Source organism: Oryctolagus cuniculus, chromosome 13, assembly GCF_964237555.1.
Source record: "Oryctolagus cuniculus chromosome 13, mOryCun1.1, whole genome shotgun sequence".
Taxonomy (NCBI): domain Eukaryota; kingdom Metazoa; phylum Chordata; class Mammalia; order Lagomorpha; family Leporidae; genus Oryctolagus; species Oryctolagus cuniculus.
The window spans coordinates 38,871,774-38,889,353 of NC_091444.1; the positions used below are offsets into that span (position 1 = coordinate 38,871,774).

A 17,580-nucleotide genomic window follows, 5' to 3' on the forward strand; every position below is an offset into this window, starting at 1 on the left:
ATGAAAGAGTTCCAAGTGATTTATTGGTGACTTTCAAGTGAATCTGTCCCTTCTTCACCTCTATCATGTGTGCATCTGTTTCTTACTCTGTCCACGGCGGATGGATCCAAAGACTCCTAACAACCTCAGGAACACATTGGATTTTCTCGCAAAGACAAAGGAATTTGGAGTTAGATGTGGGCTTGTCCCCCCACCCTGCCACCCCTGGCTCCGTGGGCTCCGACTCCGATCTCCCTATCTGCAGGGAGGCTGGTGGCTGTCCTCCTGCACAGTACCTTTGGAAAGTTCAGTGAAGTCAGGTGTGTGGTGGCCAAGGATCGATGCTGGAGAGAGTTAGCTGGCGTCTAGCCACCATCCTGCCCCTTCGCAGGGGGAGGGCCGCCTGGCAGTAGGAGGTTGAAGGCAAGAAGTCAGATGATGGGTGGCGTGGCTTCTTTCCGGCGCCGAAGGTGCTGCTGCACAGCCCGCCCCTCCTCGCAGACATAGGATGGGAGGAGGCAGGAGTCGTTTTCACGGTGGGTGCCCCTGACGGAGCTTTCACTTCTTACAGAAAGTGGGAAAATGAGCCATGCCGGAAAGGGAACAGCGTAACAGGGAGGCTGGGTTGATGCTCCGACTCCTCCTGCTCATGTCCTCTGGTTCTTGGCAAGTCTCCAGAACCTGGTTGAGGCTCGGCGTTGTCCTCTGGGAAGAGAGAATAACAACCGCTTCCAGGAACTCGTGGAGGGTGACAGAGGCAAGGGGAGGGGTGAGGACGGTGCCACGCGCAGCTTTGTTTCGGGTGATGCACAGTGTGTATTGTCAGTCTGTACTCTGTCCTGCAATAGCTCAGGGTCACAGCATGGTAGGTGGAGAGACTGGAGTCATCTTGATTCTTGGGCTTTCAAGGCCATTGCTCTGATGAGAGAATGCACCAGGCAAGGATTCCCCAGGGTTAGGGTGTCACAGGTCCAAGCAGACACCCAGGGTTAGACTCTCTCCTGGGCCATGTGTCAGCCTGGAGCTCTGGACCACGCCAGCTCCCAATGATCAGTGCTTCCCTCAAGGGTCTGCCATCCAGTCCTCAGAGCTTGGAGCCTCCCAAGGAAGAATTCCAGGAGAGAAGTTTCTAGAACTGACATTATTTGACATTGGTATGGTAAAGCACAGGTCATGGCGTGGTCCCGTGTCTGGGATCTGGTCTTTGATTCTAACGTGGATTTCTCCTGCGTGGCCTTGGGGCAACCTCCAAGGTTCTGCTTCTTTCAATGTTAAGTTAAGGTGGTGGTGGTGACCTTCAAGCTCTGCGGGGACCTTGGACAAAGCACTGTGTTCCTTGGGAACTCCAGTTTCCTCGCTGTTAAAATGAGAGATTGGACTAATTGTTCTTCTGGGTTCCTTTTAGTAGCAAGAGTGTGCGATTCTTGGATTTCTTGACAGGAACATTCTGTGGCTTATCATTAACAAACTTACACAGAAATCAAAATGGCAAGCGTTCCTGAGAAACTATGTTACACCTCAATTTTGAGCTGTTTTTTGTGCTGTCGATTGAAGAGTGATGTTCTAATCCGTTTCAAGGAAAAATGGTGCCTCTGTAGTTAACGTGAGCCACTAACATGGGTGTTCTATGTTTTTAACCGTATCTTTCAAAATAATTGCAGGCTGAAGAAAATAGCACAGAGAATTTGTATGTACTCTTCACTCAGACTTTCCCCAAAGTAACACTTGGCACAACTTTGTTAATCACTTGTTCTCTTCACACACACACACACACACACACACACGGAATTGTTTCTGAGATATTTGGGAGTAAGTATGGAGTGTATATAGCAGTCAGTACTTCCCAAAAGCATGGACATTCTCTTAACTGCGGCACGGTAATCAGAGTCGGGAATTAGCCTTGTTACGATTTTACTGGAATATCTTCTGCAGTGTATCATTTGTCCACTGATGGCACTTCCCTGGTGGTGACCACATGTTGCATTTCCTTGTCTTGTCTCCTTACGCCTTTTAGTATGGGAGAATTCCTCAATCTTCCTTTGTCCTTCACAACCTTGGAACTCCGCGACAGTAGGTTTTATTATTTGTTCTGTAGAATATCCCTCAGTGTGGGTTTGTCTCATGTTTCTTTATGCTTAGATTCGGTTTGCATTTTTGGCCAGAAGATCAAAGAAATGGTGTTGTGTTGTGGGTTTTTTTTTTTTTTTTTTTTTTTTTTTGACAGGCAGAGTGGACAGTGAGAGAGAGAGAGAGAGAGAAAGGTCTTCCTTTTGCCGTTGGTTCACCCTCCAATGGCCGCCGCGGCCGGCGCCGCCGGCGCACCGCGCTGATCCGATGGCAGGAGCCAGGAGCCAGGTGCTTATCCTGGTCTCCCATGGGGTGCAGGGCCCAAGCACTTGGACCATCCTCCACTGCACTCCCTGGCCACAGCAGAGAGCTGGCCTGGAAGAGGGGCAACCGGGACAGAATCCGGCGCCCCAACCGGGACTAGAACCCGGTGTGCCGGCGCCGCTAGGCGGAGGATTAGCCTAGGGTGTTGTGTTCTTAACAGTCTCTTACAAGACGTATGATTTCAGATTTCTCTTCTTAACCAGTGATGTTGACTTTGACCACATAATTAAAGTGGTTCCTGCCAGATTTTTCCATTGTACTGTTAGTGTTTTTCCCTAATTAATAAATAGTTTTGGGGGCAAATACTTTGAAGCTATTAAGTATCCTGTTTCTCATGCTTTCTTCCACTGCATTTATTTATTAATGTTTCTGGCCTGAAAAAATTACTCTGCCTGCCTTCCAAGTGGTGGCTTTCTAATTCTACCATCTCTGCCACATGTTTTAGCTGGCAGAGCTCTTCCTTCTACCCATCTATTTACTTATTTATCTCAACATGGATTCATGAAATCTTTTATGTTTGCGCATATATTCCTTTTTTCTTTTTTTTTTCTCACATTGCTCTGTATTTGACCAATGGGAGCCCCTGTCAGTTGGTTTCTGTGTCCCGTGAGCAAGCCCTCATGCTTCTCCAGGCATTTCCCCAATTCCTGAGTCCACAGGAGGTTCCAGGCCAAGTTTGTGCAGTGCTCCATCCCTGCCCCTAGCCATTTCTCCCAGGAGCTCTGGGTCTTCTCCTTGGAAAGTGGTAGTTAGAGATGATGGCTTCGGTGTCAGGGGTGCTCCTTGATTTTCCTTTTCCCTGCAGTCATTCTAGGCCCCTCAGCAGACAGAACTAGAAAATGTATTTGCTATGTTTGTATCTATCAGTGTGCGCACAAGGATAGCCATTTCTCTCTCTCTCCCTCTCTTCCTCCCCCAACCCGTGTGTGTGTGTGTGTGTGTGTGTGTGTGTGTGTGTGGAGAGAGGGAGAGAGACAGAGAAAGAGAGATAACATTATAACTTCAAGTACATACTGATGTCATTCTAATTATTTTTCTAAACTCCCAGAGTTTATTCTAGGCGTCTCCCTTTACTTCACAATCCTTCGCCATCCATCCCTCTGGCACAGCGCCCACCTGCGGCGCCAGCAAACAGCATTTCCACGGACTGTTCGGCTGCATCACTTGCTCCTGCCTCTGCACTTCCACACGCCCACACTGTCCTCTGAGGATGGGTGTGAACCCTAACCTCCCTTTCGTTCCCACTTTGCACTGGGTGCAGAGAGAGATGGAACTCCACAGGAACGAACGCTCGCCTGGCTTTTCCCTGCATCTCACGTAACCTTCTCAGCACATCACCCAGGTTGCAGACTGTGGTCCTGATTCTGAGTTGCAAAGACAAACAAAAAACAGAGATATAATTCCAAAGGACTTGAAAGGAAAAGAGAATTTCTAGCTTATTATGCGAGTATTAACGTATATAACTGAGAAGTCCAACGTAGGCAGAACGGCCACTGTGGTACAACTACAAGCCGGCACTCAGACAAGGTCATCCTGGCCACACCTCACCAGGCGCCTGATCTGCTGGGGCTTTGGTCTTGGACTTCTCTTCTTTCAGGAGCCTGAGAAGCCAATTCCGTGTTCATAAGCCACACAGCGTATCGGATCAGTCCCAAAGGATGGCGCTACCCCGAAAACTAGGAAACATTGTTAAAAGAAAGAAAAAAAGGTACAAATAAGTGTAAAGACAGATTGTGCTCAGGGACTGAAGATTTTGTCTGAATGCCCATACTACTCAAAGCTGTCCACAGATTTGGCACAATCCCTATCCAAACCCTCCTGGCACGATCATCTCTTAAAGGTCTTACCTCAATATGATCGCATTGGCCATTAAGTTTCAACACCTGAATTTATTTTTTTAAATGATTTATTTATTTATTTACTTATTTACTTACTTACTTATAAAGCAGAGTAATAGAGAGAGGGGGAAAGGGAGAGACACAGAGAGATCATCTAACCTCTGGTTCACTCTTCAAATGGCTGCAATGGCCAGAGCTAATCCAGGCCAAATCCAGGAGCCCAGACCTCCATCAGGTCACAACATCCCATGTGAGTGTCAGGGACCCAAGCACTTGGGCCATCTCCTGCTGCTTTCCCAGGCGCACCAGCAGGGAGCTGGATCAGAAGCAGAGCAGCCAGTGTTCACACTGGCACTTTGCTATGGGATGCTGACATCCAGGTGGCATTTTAACCCACTGCACTGCTACACTAGCCCACAGTACCTGAATTTTGAAGGGAACACATTCCAACCAAGGCAGGCAGTTACCAGGACTCAGGGAGGGGAACAGGGAGTCAGTGTTTAATGGATCAGAGCTTCAGTTGTGTGAGAAAACACTGTTGCCCAACAATGTGAATATGCTCATGTTGAACATTAGAAACTTACACTTACAAACAGTTAAGATGCTAAATATAAGGTTATATATTTTTACCATATAAATGCAAAGCACAAAGCACATCAGAATACCTTATAGATTTAATTGCAGATATCTGTTTTGATTGTTTATGAGGTACTTCATAAAGTATAAAAGAAAATTATAAAAGAAAATTAAAATATAAGTCTAATAATTGATTACTTAATTATTTATTTAGAGAGAGATAAAAAGAGTTCCCATCTGCTGATTCAGACCCCAGATGCCCCCTCCGTGGTTGGGGTTGGGCCAGGCCAGGGCTGAAAGCCAGGAGCCTGATCCAGGGACACAACGTGGAGTGGCAGGGACCCAGGGACGTGAGCCATCACCTTCCAGAGTGTGTGTTAGTGGGAAGCTGGCATCAGCAGTGGAGCCGAGACTTCAACCCAAGCACTCCAATGTGGTACATGGATGTGCCCACCCGTGGCGTAACCACTAGACCAAACACCGACACTGATAAATTTATTTTGATGCAAAGTAGTTGAAATCCATGCAAAGTTTTTCAGAATAATAAGCATTCCCATGAACCCACCAAAGCATGTGCACATACTGCGTTGATATAAAATTGGTCTCTTAGTCACGCTTAGAAGAGTTGGAAAAGCAGTGGTTCTTATTCTTTGCCCAACTGCCTGCTGGCTCATCTGCATTAGATTGTCTTTAAGGGGGAGGGGCTTGTTAAAGTGCAGATTCCAGGGCCCGCCCACTCTGAATCTCAGTCTGCACTGTAAACCAGTTCCCTGGTTCTGCTCTAAGTTTCTGCACCTAACCTCTGACTCTGGGCCAAGCGCAGTGTTTTGTGCTTCAGGGGCGCTGTCAGCTCATTAACAAGGACGAGGGAGGTGAGTTGTGGGGAGGGCAGCTGTGGATGCCATTCAGGCCAGCAGTGAGGCGCCCACCAAACCCCCAAATGCAGCCCCTCGCTGCCTGTGTCTGGCGACACCAGCACTCAGATCTGCGGTCCTCTCATTTCAAAAATCAAGGCTCACTGACCAGGAGAATTTCATGCAGAGCTGCCCAGGGTCGACTGAGACAACCTCCAGGACAGCTCTGCGCCTCTGGTCCTTGGGCACCCTCGCTCCCCATGACCTGCTCGCTCCCTGCCGGACCACTGGGATCTTCAGTATCTCAAGGGTTGTCAGAACAGGCGCCCTGAGTAGCCTGTCCCAGGGACATCCCTCTTCCCCCTGCTTCTCGGGTAACACCCTGGCTTTTCTCTAGAAAAAGGCTTCTTTTTTTTTTTTTTTTTTTTTTTTTTTTCGGTCTTTCCGTAGAATGGCCTCATTCCCGCAGTCAGCTCAGCAGCCACTGAGAGTTCCTGGAAGCTAGCAAGGGTCTGAACTTGAAGAAAGCACAAGATGGGTTTCCTTTCAACCCTTAAAATGGATGTCAGGAACGGCCACCTTCATTTTCATGTCCCCGATTTTTATTTCAACACGACTCCCTGGGAGGATGGGCTGAGTCATGGTGACTTACTCAGCACTGAGACCAAATGCCCTTGCTTTGAACCAGCATACAGACAGAGAGCCAGCAGTGCACCTGGAATCTCCCGAATACTGAAGCCTTCCATGGCACGTCTGCCCTCGATTCCATTAGTCCTGGGACCCCGTGCACTTCCTTCCCTTGCTGTGCCCATCAGACATCGCCTTAGCAGGTAAGCCTCTATCAGTTGAGCAGCATGGGGCCGTGGATGACTTGGGCTCCTTAAGACCAGGGGACCGTTAACTTTGTGTGTCCATTTGGCTGTGTCACAGTGCCCGGGTATTTGGTCAAACATTATTCTGTATGTGGGGGTGTTTTCAGATGAAATTAGCACGTACCTCAGTGGGCTGTGAATACGGCTGATTGCCCTTCCTAATGTGAGTGAGCCTCAGCCAATCAATTGAAGGTTCGAAGGGAGGGTAGAGCAGTCACCAGCGGGTGGCCGTGGACTTCATCTGCGGCGCTGGTCCTACAGCAGGCAGACTGCCTTTGGACTCAAACCGTGACTCTTCCCCGAGGCTCCAGCCTGCCAGCCTCCTCCATCAGATTGTGAACTTGCAACCCCGTGAGCCGATCCCTGTGCTGCCTCCCCAGCTAGGGACACACAGCCTGCTGGTCCATGTTTCCCAGGAGGACTCTGACTACAGTCAGGGAGAGGACTCTTTCCACCGCGCAGTCTCCCCCACACCAGGGGAACGGGAGAGTCCTTGGGTTTTCTCTGTGGCGTGTGTCGGCAGTAAAGCTAGGTGTGATGAGTTATGCTCTTGGCTGTTCCCTAAGTAGTCCGACTTTTCCCAGGCGCCCTCTCCCCTTGAAGAGCACTGACAGAGTCCCCTGATTTGCATCCCCAAGGAAAGCCCCTCTACTCTAATTTAAAACCTCTCCAGTTACTCCCAGAGGATCCTAGGCGGTCTCTCATGAAGATCTTCAAAAGCGGGTTCCTGTCACCCCTGGTTAGCCTATACATGAGGTTCCGGACAGGTCTCACCATGGCAGGAACATGCTGTCCCCTGAGGACCTCAAGCTGCCTGGCTCTTGAGAAGTGATGCTCATTCTGCCACCTTGGCTGCGTTGAAGTGGCCTGAGTCCCAAGCAGGAGTGTGGCTGTGCCATTCTACTGGCCATGCCTGTGGAGTCCGTGAGAGACATCCTGCTCCCTCCCTCCTCCCCTCCCTCCCTCCCTCCAAAGGCCTGTGCATAAGCGGGACTGTCCAGCCCTCTTCCTTGCTGGCACGTTCACGTAGGCAAACAGATTCTAATAGACTTCTGGCACAAGCCCAGAGAGTCAGGATCCCCAGGGCAGGCACAGCACAGGGGAGTGGGCTGCTCACTTACCTGAGTCGTGGCATACACGTGCGAGCTGAGCCTCCCCTCGGTCCTGGGCGCTTGTACAGGTGCCCAGCTGTTCACTCTTGGGTGTAGGCTGCTCCATTTATGCCTGGGGAGATGGGAACTGAGCAGAAGGCACCCATCTGAGTTCTTTGTGATGCGCTCCATGTGGGAATAGGAGGAGCTCAACCTGAAAGAATGCAAATGCCTAACCGATGCTGCTCTTTCCATTGCTCACCTTGTGGAAGGGGCTGGCTGTAGCTGGGAGGGAGAAAGTGGCAGCTAGCGGGAGCTTCCTCTTGGTGGGCTCTTTAGGCCATGGTCGTTTGGAGGCCATGGTAGTGGGGAGCTGAATTCTCCATACCCTCCCTGAGCTCATGGGTGCCCTCAAGGGCCTTCTCTCCACTGAGACCAAACTGATCTTTGCAAAACCACAATTTGGATTGTATCCTGCCTGGGCTTACAGCTCTACTCACTTGCCAGGCGAGGGCTTACAATGAAAGCTTGAATCCCTAACGCGGGCTCCCAAGCCTTCCATGTCTGGACCTTTCTCTCTCTCTCTCTCTCTCTCTCTCTCTCTCTATCTCTCACCAGGCTTCTCAGCCTGGGTCCTCCACCACGTCATCCCATCCTGGAGCCCCACCAAGCCGAGACTCTCCTTCAGCAGCCCCGGAGCGCACATGGCTCCTCCCACATGACCCTTACCCTCTTTGCTCAGCGCCTCCCTGGGGAAGCCTTTCTCCCTGGCTCCCCCGGCCTGCCTGTTACCTGCCCTCACCATTCACCATGCCACGTCCAGGTCCTTGTTCTCTTCACAGCAGTCATTCACTCTACAATCCGAGTCTGCTTGCCTACCACCCACTGACAAGTTCCTGGCAGCCAAGTCCCTTGCACAAGGCAGAGGCCAGGGGGGCCCTCCACACGCATCTGCTGAGCGACATAGCTGCAGGAGCCATCTGCTGCCCTGATACTTCAGCGAGGTGGTCTTGTAACACTATTATCTACCACGGAGGCGTGTTGGGAGGACTCAGGTGGGTGAAGTCTGGAAGGTGCTTAGGCTGCAGTTGGCCTTGGGGGAGGCTGTGTAACAAAGGCAGCCATGACCGCTAGTGCTCCACAGCGGATGCCCTACCAGCCAGGGCTGGGGGAGCATTGGGCTCCAAGCCTTGCAACACTGTGCGTCAGCAAAGACCTTTACAGGGAGCTGGTGTTCTAGTGCCGCTCAACACAATGGCTTAAAGTCATCATTTCTTTGGTTCATGAGTCTGGGGCTTGATGGGCTCAGCTACATGGAGCTTGCTCTCAGTGTCTTCATGCCTGTGTCCAGGGGTCCCCAAGAATCCCCCCATCCTCTCTCTCCCTCTCTCTCTCTCTGTCTCCCTCACTCTCTCGTCTAAGCCACATGACTGAACCTTCTTACAAGACAGTTGGACTGAAGGTTCCCAAATAAATGTCCCAGAAACCTTGGTGTCCTTGTGAACCTGTGTTTTCTGTTGGTCCAATCACAGATAGACTCAAGGAAAGAGACCCCAGGCTCCACTGGTTGATGATAGGAGTGTCACAGAACTTGTGCACCTGTTTAAAACCTCCACCATTGTAGCAGAATAAGGAAAAGCCAGAAGAGGGGGCCCACGGCCTCTTGGGGTTGCAACGGTGCTTCTGAGTTAAATATCAAAATATGAATTTATATGTTAAACACCAAAATGTGAATTTATGTCTTTAACGCCCTCGTGAGAAAGAATTTCACCAGCCAATATTCATAGCCATCACCAGTTTTAAAATGGGCAAAGCCTTCCACTGTGAGACTTGGGTGTTGGTGGAACTGTTTACCTAGCTGCAAGGAAGAACCATAGTTTCCTTCCAGCACTTTCTGGCAACCGGGAGAATGCTATTTTCCATCATATCAGGTGGGCTGTTCTTTGTTGCCTTTTTCCTTCAGTGAGGAGTGTCTCCAAACATTCACAACTACTGCATAAATAAGTACACTGGTAAACACAGCGCTGGCGAGAGTTTTGGGAACACTCAGATGTTGGCTTGCAATGTTGCAAACAGAGCTGCATATGGAGATGCCATTACCAGGGTTTGCTCAATCAGCAGGTGCTGGCACAGGGAGTAGGCAGGCAGGGGTGGACAGAAGGAAGGCACTGCCAGGGAGCCACGGCACCAACGATGGGCAACTAATGCCAAGAAACCCTCAGCTGCTGTACGTGTGCGCTGAGTGTGCAAGTGTGTCAGGAGACTGACATTGAGCCCTGGCCCACACGGTGAAGCCTTTGGTGTGTGTCCATTATTCTGGGAGTGTTTCCACTAGCCTCTGTCATGTGCAGGTCTTAGTCTGTGTGCTGGAGGTTGTGAAGTGAGTCTTTGATGGAGAAAGTGATCAGGATTAAAGGCTGCCTAGTTTACTCCTTAAATGACCACAATGGCCAAGGACAGGCCAGGCCAAAGCCAGAAATCAGGAGCTTCGTCTAGATTTCCCATAGGAGTGTAGGGGCCCAAGCCCTTGGGCCATCTTCTACTGCCTTTGCCAGGCACGTTAGCGGGGAGCTGGATCAGAGGTAGAGCTGCTGGGACTTGAACTGGTGCCCATGTGGGACGCCAGCGTTCCCGGTGGCTTTATCTATTATGCCACACTGCTGGACCTGGAAATGGGGACTTCTGAGCTGAGACTTGAAGAATTAGAAGGAAGCTGGCTGTGAGAACCTTGGGGAAAAGCCTTCTAGCCACAGGGACAGCAAACCCCGAGGCGCTGGGATGGGAGAGTGGCCCAGTAAGGAAGGCTGTGACACTGGAACAGGTTGGCCAGGAGTGGGAAGGCCAGAGGTGAGGCTGGAGACTCAGAGGTCAAGCTGGGCTCTGCAGAGTCTAGACCTGGAAGGCCAGTACCCATTTCCGGAAAGGCATTCTGGGGTCCCGTTGGTCTATTCCATGCAGTTTCATCTGGGTTGAGCAGATGTTATGGTGGTAGCATTCAGGGCCCTTAGAGGGGTGGCGTATGTATTTCCATTTCACAGCAAGGATTCGATGAGTGCTTTAAAGCCGGTTTCACCCAAGAGGACAGAACCCCCCAGTGAGCGATTGGTTGATACTGATGACAACCAGGAAATATGCCATAACTGGAATTGTCCAGGCAAGGGGCTGGCTGCCTCGGGAGACAAAGAGCTCCTGGAGCTGGGAGAGGTGAAGCGGATTTGGGGGCCCCCTTTATCAGGGGTGCTGCAGTAGTGACTCAGGAAGCCTGCAGTATTGTGTGAAGGCAGTTGGTCTTCCGCTATCTCTTTGAAATACCTTCTTCCAGGCCTGGACAGCTCTCAGTAACCAAGCAGCCAGGTACTGTGGGGTGACTCAGCATCCTTAGACGTGAGGTTAGAGGCTGAGGGCTCCTGCTGATTATCTCCAGTGGCCTAGCATCCTGCGGTTTGGTCCAGATTACTTTAGGGCTTGGTTTGGTTTGGTTTCCATCTGTCTTCTCAGAATCCAAGTCTGAGGTTCTATACAAAAGACCCAGTGATTTTCATGCAAATGGATGTAGTTTACTTCCCTTCTGTAGATCCTAATCCCCAAAGAACTGCTAGCAAAGAATTCTTCTATCTGGTCCCTTATGCCAGAAACCACAGACCCAGGGCAGACATTTGGCCTAGTGACTAAGACACCCATGTCCCATATCAAAGAATCTGGGCCCAGCTCCCTGTGGATGCAGACCCTGGGAGGCAGGGGTGAAGGTCGGGTGACTGGGTTCCTGCCACCCATGTGAGAGACCTGGACTGAGTTCTCAGCTCCCAGCTTCCACCCAACCCAACTTTGGCCATTGTGGGCATTTGGGGAATGAACCAGAAGGTGAGAGTTTTGTCTGTTTTTCTATCTTTTTTTTTTTTTAAAGATTTTATTTCTTTATTTGAGAGGCAGAGCCACAGACAGAGAGAAGAAGGGACAGAGAGAGAGAGGTCTTCCATCTACTGGTCAACTCCCCAAATAGCCCCAACAGCCAGAGCTGCACTGATCCAAAGCCAGGAGCTAGGAGCTTCCTCCAGGTCTCCCACATGGGTGCAGGGGCCCAAAGACTTGGGCTGTCCTCCACTTTCCAGGCCACAGCAGAGAGCTTGATCAAAAGAAGAGTAGCCGGGACTAGAACCAGTGCCTATATGGGATGCTGGCGCTGCAGGTGGAGGATTAACCTGTGCCACAGCGCAGGCCCCTGTCTCTCTCTTTTAGATAGATAGATTAGATACATAGATAGATTAGAGAGGTTAGATAGAAAGACACATAGATAGAAATCATAGGCCCTAGTTCACGCCACAAAAATCCTAAAGTGAGGACGATTGGGGTTCCTGGAACTCACATGAACACAACTGGCCGGGGACCCTATTACTGAGAGTACGTAGAAGCGAGGACTCACTGGCAGCCTGTGCGAAGGCTGAAGCGTTGGTCAGGAGGGAGGAGCCGTGAAGGGCCACTCGTCTGCAAGGCAGAGCTGCCCTGATACGGGTAACGCTGGTATGTGGTTGAACAAGGCAGGAGCCGGGAGTGGACCACTGTGGTTTCAACCCTGATCCACAGTTGCAAACCAAATGATAACCTCAGGCCATTTCTGCATTTTGGCAGGGGGTGGGGTGGAAAATCCTGTAGCATTACTCCCCATCTTACACAGTTTGGAAGATGTTGGTGACATCTATTTCTGCTTCAGCACGTAGGACTTTCTTTTAGGGGGCAGCTAACTTCTTAGGGACGCTTTCTCTGAACGCCTCTGTGTCACATGTGCCTCCCGATTGCTGAGTGCTGTTGATTACGGCGACTAGCAGTGCTTATGAAAAACTATTACATTAAACCCTCTGCTTTTCAGTTTTCTTCTAGAACTCTCTTTAGGTAAGACACGCAAGTTTAGAGGGGTTATCAGTTTGAAAGTGTCCTTCTGTATTCTAAAGCATAGTAAGATTAAATAAAAAAATAAAGCTTAGTAAGGACTTTAAACAAAATCATTGTATTTTGAGAAAATTTCCTAGGAAATCTACTAGAGATTCTTTGGGACTGTGGAGCTGGAAGCGCTAATTAAATTCAATTACACAAAGGCCGTCTCCTGTTGAATCACAGCGTATATGCTGGAGCCCTGGTGGTGACAAAGACAATGACATGGCCCAGGCTATTGGGTGCAAAGAGTTTCACTGGGGACATTGCCAAGGGAACACACAGCAGTAAGTGATCATCCCAGGCAGGCGGGTGAGTCACTCAGTTCACCCAGCTGGCGCTGGCACTGGCACTGAGCTGTGCTCTGGCAGTCATTAAACAGGGCTCCTATCAGAACCCCTCACACCCATGAATCTTCTGGTAACACACGCCCCATGGGGGGGGGCATTCTTAAAACTCCTTTTGAATAAATTTTGGATTTATAAGAAAAGGTTGCAAAAATCGCAAATACAGTTTCCATACAGCCTTCATGCAGGGTAAGTGTTCTTTCCCAAATAAGTCCCCGCTGCACATTGCTGACGTGCTACTATTAATCAGCAGCCAGATCTGACAGGGCTTTCACACTGGGCTATAAATGTCCTTTTTCAGGGCCTGGGATCCTGCATCACTGTGAAGTTGCCATTAGTTTCCGTCAACCTCATCCCAAGAGATTCTTACTTAGTAGGTTTGGGGAGGCTGAGTCTCTTTTTGGAAAGCTTCATAAAGACGCGCCCCTCAATAGGATTCTCTACTTGGGCTTGTAAAGATGAAGGATACTACTAATAATACTCATAACATGGCTATTTCTAATACTAATTAGTAGTTATTGTTTTCTGTGTGCCTGAATTGTGTTGCATTTTCCACCCTTGTAATCCTCATAAAAGCCCTTTGAGTTAGGTCCTGTTTCCCAGCTCCTTCAGAAGGAAAAATTGGGCACGGAGCACTTAACTCACTTGTCTGTGATTACACTGGAATTGCTAGGTACTGGAGCTAAGACTTGAACTCAACCAGTCTGGCTGAGATCAAGGGCTGTGTTCTCTATCCCCTGGCGAATGACTGCTATGTTTAACCTGCAGAGGCAGCCCAGCAGACAAGATACAGCGCGGGGACAGTCCCAGCTGTGCTCCAGTGGAGTTCTGCCCAGAGGGGAAATACCTCTGGCCCAGGGGGTCTAGGGAACACTTGCCAGGGCAGGTGGCCACTCAGCCTCAGGTGAGGTGTTTGCCTCCTAAGGGGCTAAGGACCATGGCAGAAGACCCTCCCCCAGCAGAGAATGGCCCAGAGGGGCGGGAGGAGGGAAAGTGTCTGTGTTTGCCCCAGCTTGGCGACAGAAGGCGCTAGGGAGGGGACCGGAAGGCAGCTGTGGGGGATGGACAGCACCCCGGCGTGTCACGCGTCACACCAAGAGCTTGGCCTCAACCCTGCAGGTGAGAGATCTGCAGCAGGGGAGTGTCGCAGGTGGAGCAGACACATTCTCTCTGCTGGAGTGACATGCCCAGGCGGGAGCGGCCGATCATCCCGACCAGCACAGAGTGGGAAACAGAACCACACTGCAGCTGTCTGTGGGGAGGATGAGGAAGACCAAGGGGGACTCCCCGGGAGCTGAGGGTGAGTGTTCGGCTTTCTGTGGAGGTGGGTGGGAGCTGTCACCAAGTCCCTCGATCATCTTCCCACAGAAGTCCCAGTGGCACAGGTTAAGACTCTCATGTCGGCCGGTGCCGCAGCTCACTGGGCTAATCCTCCGCCTTGTGGCGCCAGCACACCGGGTTCTAGTCCCAGTCGGGGCAACGGATTCTGTCCCGGTTGCCCCTCTTCCAGGCCAGCTCTCTGCTGTGGCCCGGGAGGGGAGTGGACGATGGCCCAAGTGCTTGGGCCCTACACGCCATGGGAGACCAGGAGAAGTATCTGGCTCCTGACATCGGATCAGCGCGGTGCGCCGGCTGCAGCAGCCATTGGAGGGTGAACCAACGGCAAAGGAAGACCTTTCTCTCTGTCTCTCTCTCCCTCAATGTCCACTCTGCCTGTCAAAAAAATAAAAATAAATTAAAAAAAAAGACTCTCATGTCACACACTGCAGTCCCTGGGTTTGAATCTCAGCTCTGCTCAATGCCAGCTTCCACTAATGTGTACCGGGGAAGCAGTAGGCGGTAGCTGAAATGCTTGGGCCTTGACATCATGGGAGAGACTTGGATTGAATTTTTGGCTCCTGGCTTTGTCTTGGCCCAGTCTTGACCACGGTGGGCATTTGAGCAGTACACCAGGGGACAGGAAGTCTCTCTACCTCTCAAATAAATTAAAAATAACTATTTTTTTAAATAAGTAAATTCAGAGACAAGGATTCCAAGGAAGTGGTCTACTGGAGAGGGGGAGGCAACAGCAGAGGGGGAGGGAGGGCCTCCCGCAGTGCGTTGTCCTGCCCATGGCCACTGCGAGGGCCTGAGCTTACTTCGTAGAGGCAACGCTGGACAGGGGTCTGCGTATGCCAGCTCCTGCCAGTCACTGTTGGAGGGCTGCTGCAGGGGTGTGTTAATTCACTGCTCCATCCCCAGCCCCTGAAGGCTACAGAGAGTGCCCCTAGGCAGAGCGATGCCCGTGCTGTGCTTGCCCTTGGAAGTGGCTGGGAGCCCAGCAAAATAGGAGGGTCCCATAGAAAGGGGTGGGGCCGCCGCAGACTGGCTGAGCCAGCAGGTCTTCCAGGGGAGTGATCTAAGGTTTAGGCGGCGAAACTCTGCTACATATTTGGAAGTGCATATTAAGATGGCATAAGGCAATAACCCTCATGAAAGTTTAACTTCTTGGGCATGTATAGTGATAAAAGTGTAGAAAGGGGCTGATTTGCAGGGCGGTCCCTACACAAACTTTTCTGAGAACTCTAAGACCTCAGCACAGGAGAGGCTGGGCTCTGAGGGTCACACCGGGATCAGAGGCACCAGGACAGGGCCAACTGGCATATCCAGAGAGAATTCTGGGAGGATCAAGGAAGACACCAGCAAGGACACGGAGTCTGGCCCACGATCAAGGCTGGTTAGGATTCCAGCTGGCAAAGGTGGCATCCGGGCTGCAACACCGTCTAAGAGCCAGGAGCAAGGTCCAGTGGGGAGCCTTTGGGTTGGTTAGAGGACAGGGCCCAGTGTAGGCAAACCGGATGCTGAAGCTATGGAGGTTGGTGTGAGTCTAGGGGGAGCCTTCCAACGCCGGATTCAGGCACCGAGGGCGACCAGGAACTGGGTAAAGCTGCTGCGAAGGGGAGGGCATTGATGAGGAGCAGTACCACTGGAGCACTGAGCTGGTGCAGCTTTTAAAATCAGATTAATCTGAGGACAGAGAGGTCGGCGGCCAGGACACCTTATGAAAGCTCAAGTCATAAGAGAGTGGAGAAGGGAGGGAGCGGTGGGGGTGGGGGCAGGGGGAATGCAAGGGACTAATAGGTGTGCAAAAGGCGGCAAGAGAAAGATCAGCAGATAAGGGGGTTGGTTAGGTGGGGGAGGTAGTGCCAAGAATAGGGATGGCATTGTGGACAACACAGAGGCATCAGGAGATGGGACGGCCATGCAGGGGAAGCAGGTGAGTTTGGAGCAATAAACCTTGAGTGCGGGTGCCGTGTGGCAAATGCTATGCTCGGTGCTTTGGCGAGTCCAAAGATGAATCATACCCATGTTCTCTACTCCTAAGAAACTTCTGTCTACTGAGAAATTAAGACACATTCTTAAGTAACGGTAACACAGGGAGGAATAGGGAGTGTAACCAGAGAGATTCAGATAATAAAGTGTCCGAAGTGCTCCGAGGAGGGATGGATCCCTTTCAGCTGCAGGGATTAAGGAAGGCTGTGTGGAGGATTTTAGTCAGAGCCCAAAATAGGTAGGATTTGGACAGGTCGAGAGAAGAGTGCTCAGCGGAGCGGACGTCAAGGGCAGGGGGATAAGTTTAAAGACAAGTGTGGGCTTGCTGGGAGCCCCCTGGTGGCTCACTTTCAGCACAGTGTGCACCCAGGGCGGCAGTGGAAGGCGAAGTTGGGAGAATCTGGGGCCATATAAAGAGCCTCCCCTGCTGGGTGACGCGGAAGGTGAGTTTCATTCACAGCTGTGGAAGGCTGCTCACCTGGGAGCGTCACTGTCAGGGTTGCGAGGGTGAGGTGGGGTGAGGGAGGGGAGGGCCGGAAGTCCAGGCAGGTGATCACGAGAGGCAGGAGATGATGAGGCCTCCACCAGAACCCCGTGAGCGCGGGGCACAGGATCTATTTCGGGAAGACTAATGAGCAGGAGGGTTCGGTCAGATGAGTTAGTGAGCCAGAGGATACCCTCATGAGATAAGCATACTCTTCCAATTTCACGGTGCACCTCTGAAGCGTAGAGCCAAGGCTTGGCTTGACTTTCCGAGGCAGATTCAGCAGAGCCGGCCAGTCTTGAACATGTCTCGTGGGTTAATTCGTTCAGGTTGCCTTGCTTTCCGAAGCTTTCATTCTCACATGGCGATGCCTCATTCTCAGTGGGAAGCTTTAGGCACATCCAAGGGAGCTCTTGCTTGAAGAGCCCTGAGATGCATTCGTCCAATCACTCTATAAGTAATTTTACCCAGTGAAAGTGTTTACTGCCGTGCAACAAAAGTTTGCTTCAAATGACCTTGAAGAGACTTGGACGGCTGCCCTTGTTAAGTATGAGCAGATGGAGCTATGTGTGCAGACGGTAAGAGAACTTATTTTGAGCTCTTGAAAAAACCACGTCTCCTACCAGTGTCAGAACAAGCATCAATTTATGGTCAGGCCCTGTGCTGACGTACACAATGGGAATCTTATTTTATCCCCGAAAAGCAGTCCTTCTTTATGAAGGTATATGAACGTGTGCCCTGTTTTCCCTGCGAATCCAAGAGTTTTTGTTTGAATTTTTAACATTGAAGAGATTTTGAATTTGCAGTTTGAGGTGGTGCCATGAATTCCTATGATAGTTAGAAGCGTAAGAAAGTCCTGGGTCCAGGAGAACCCACGAGGGCACCATCACAAGCATGCCTCCTGCCGAGC

General features: G+C 50.8%; 1 long non-coding RNA gene across 1 annotated transcript; it reads left to right on the top strand.

Annotated features, from left to right (window-relative positions):
• The first annotated feature begins 5,519 nt into the window (after nucleotides 1–5,519).
• LOC127483437 (uncharacterized) lies at nucleotides 5,520–14,633 on the top strand. Its single transcript, XR_007909644.2, has 4 exons — nucleotides 5,520–5,656; nucleotides 6,327–6,468; nucleotides 13,994–14,174; nucleotides 14,385–14,633. It is a non-coding gene; the product is annotated as an uncharacterized lncRNA (long non-coding RNA).
• The last annotated feature ends 2,947 nt before the right edge of the window (nucleotides 14,634–17,580 follow it).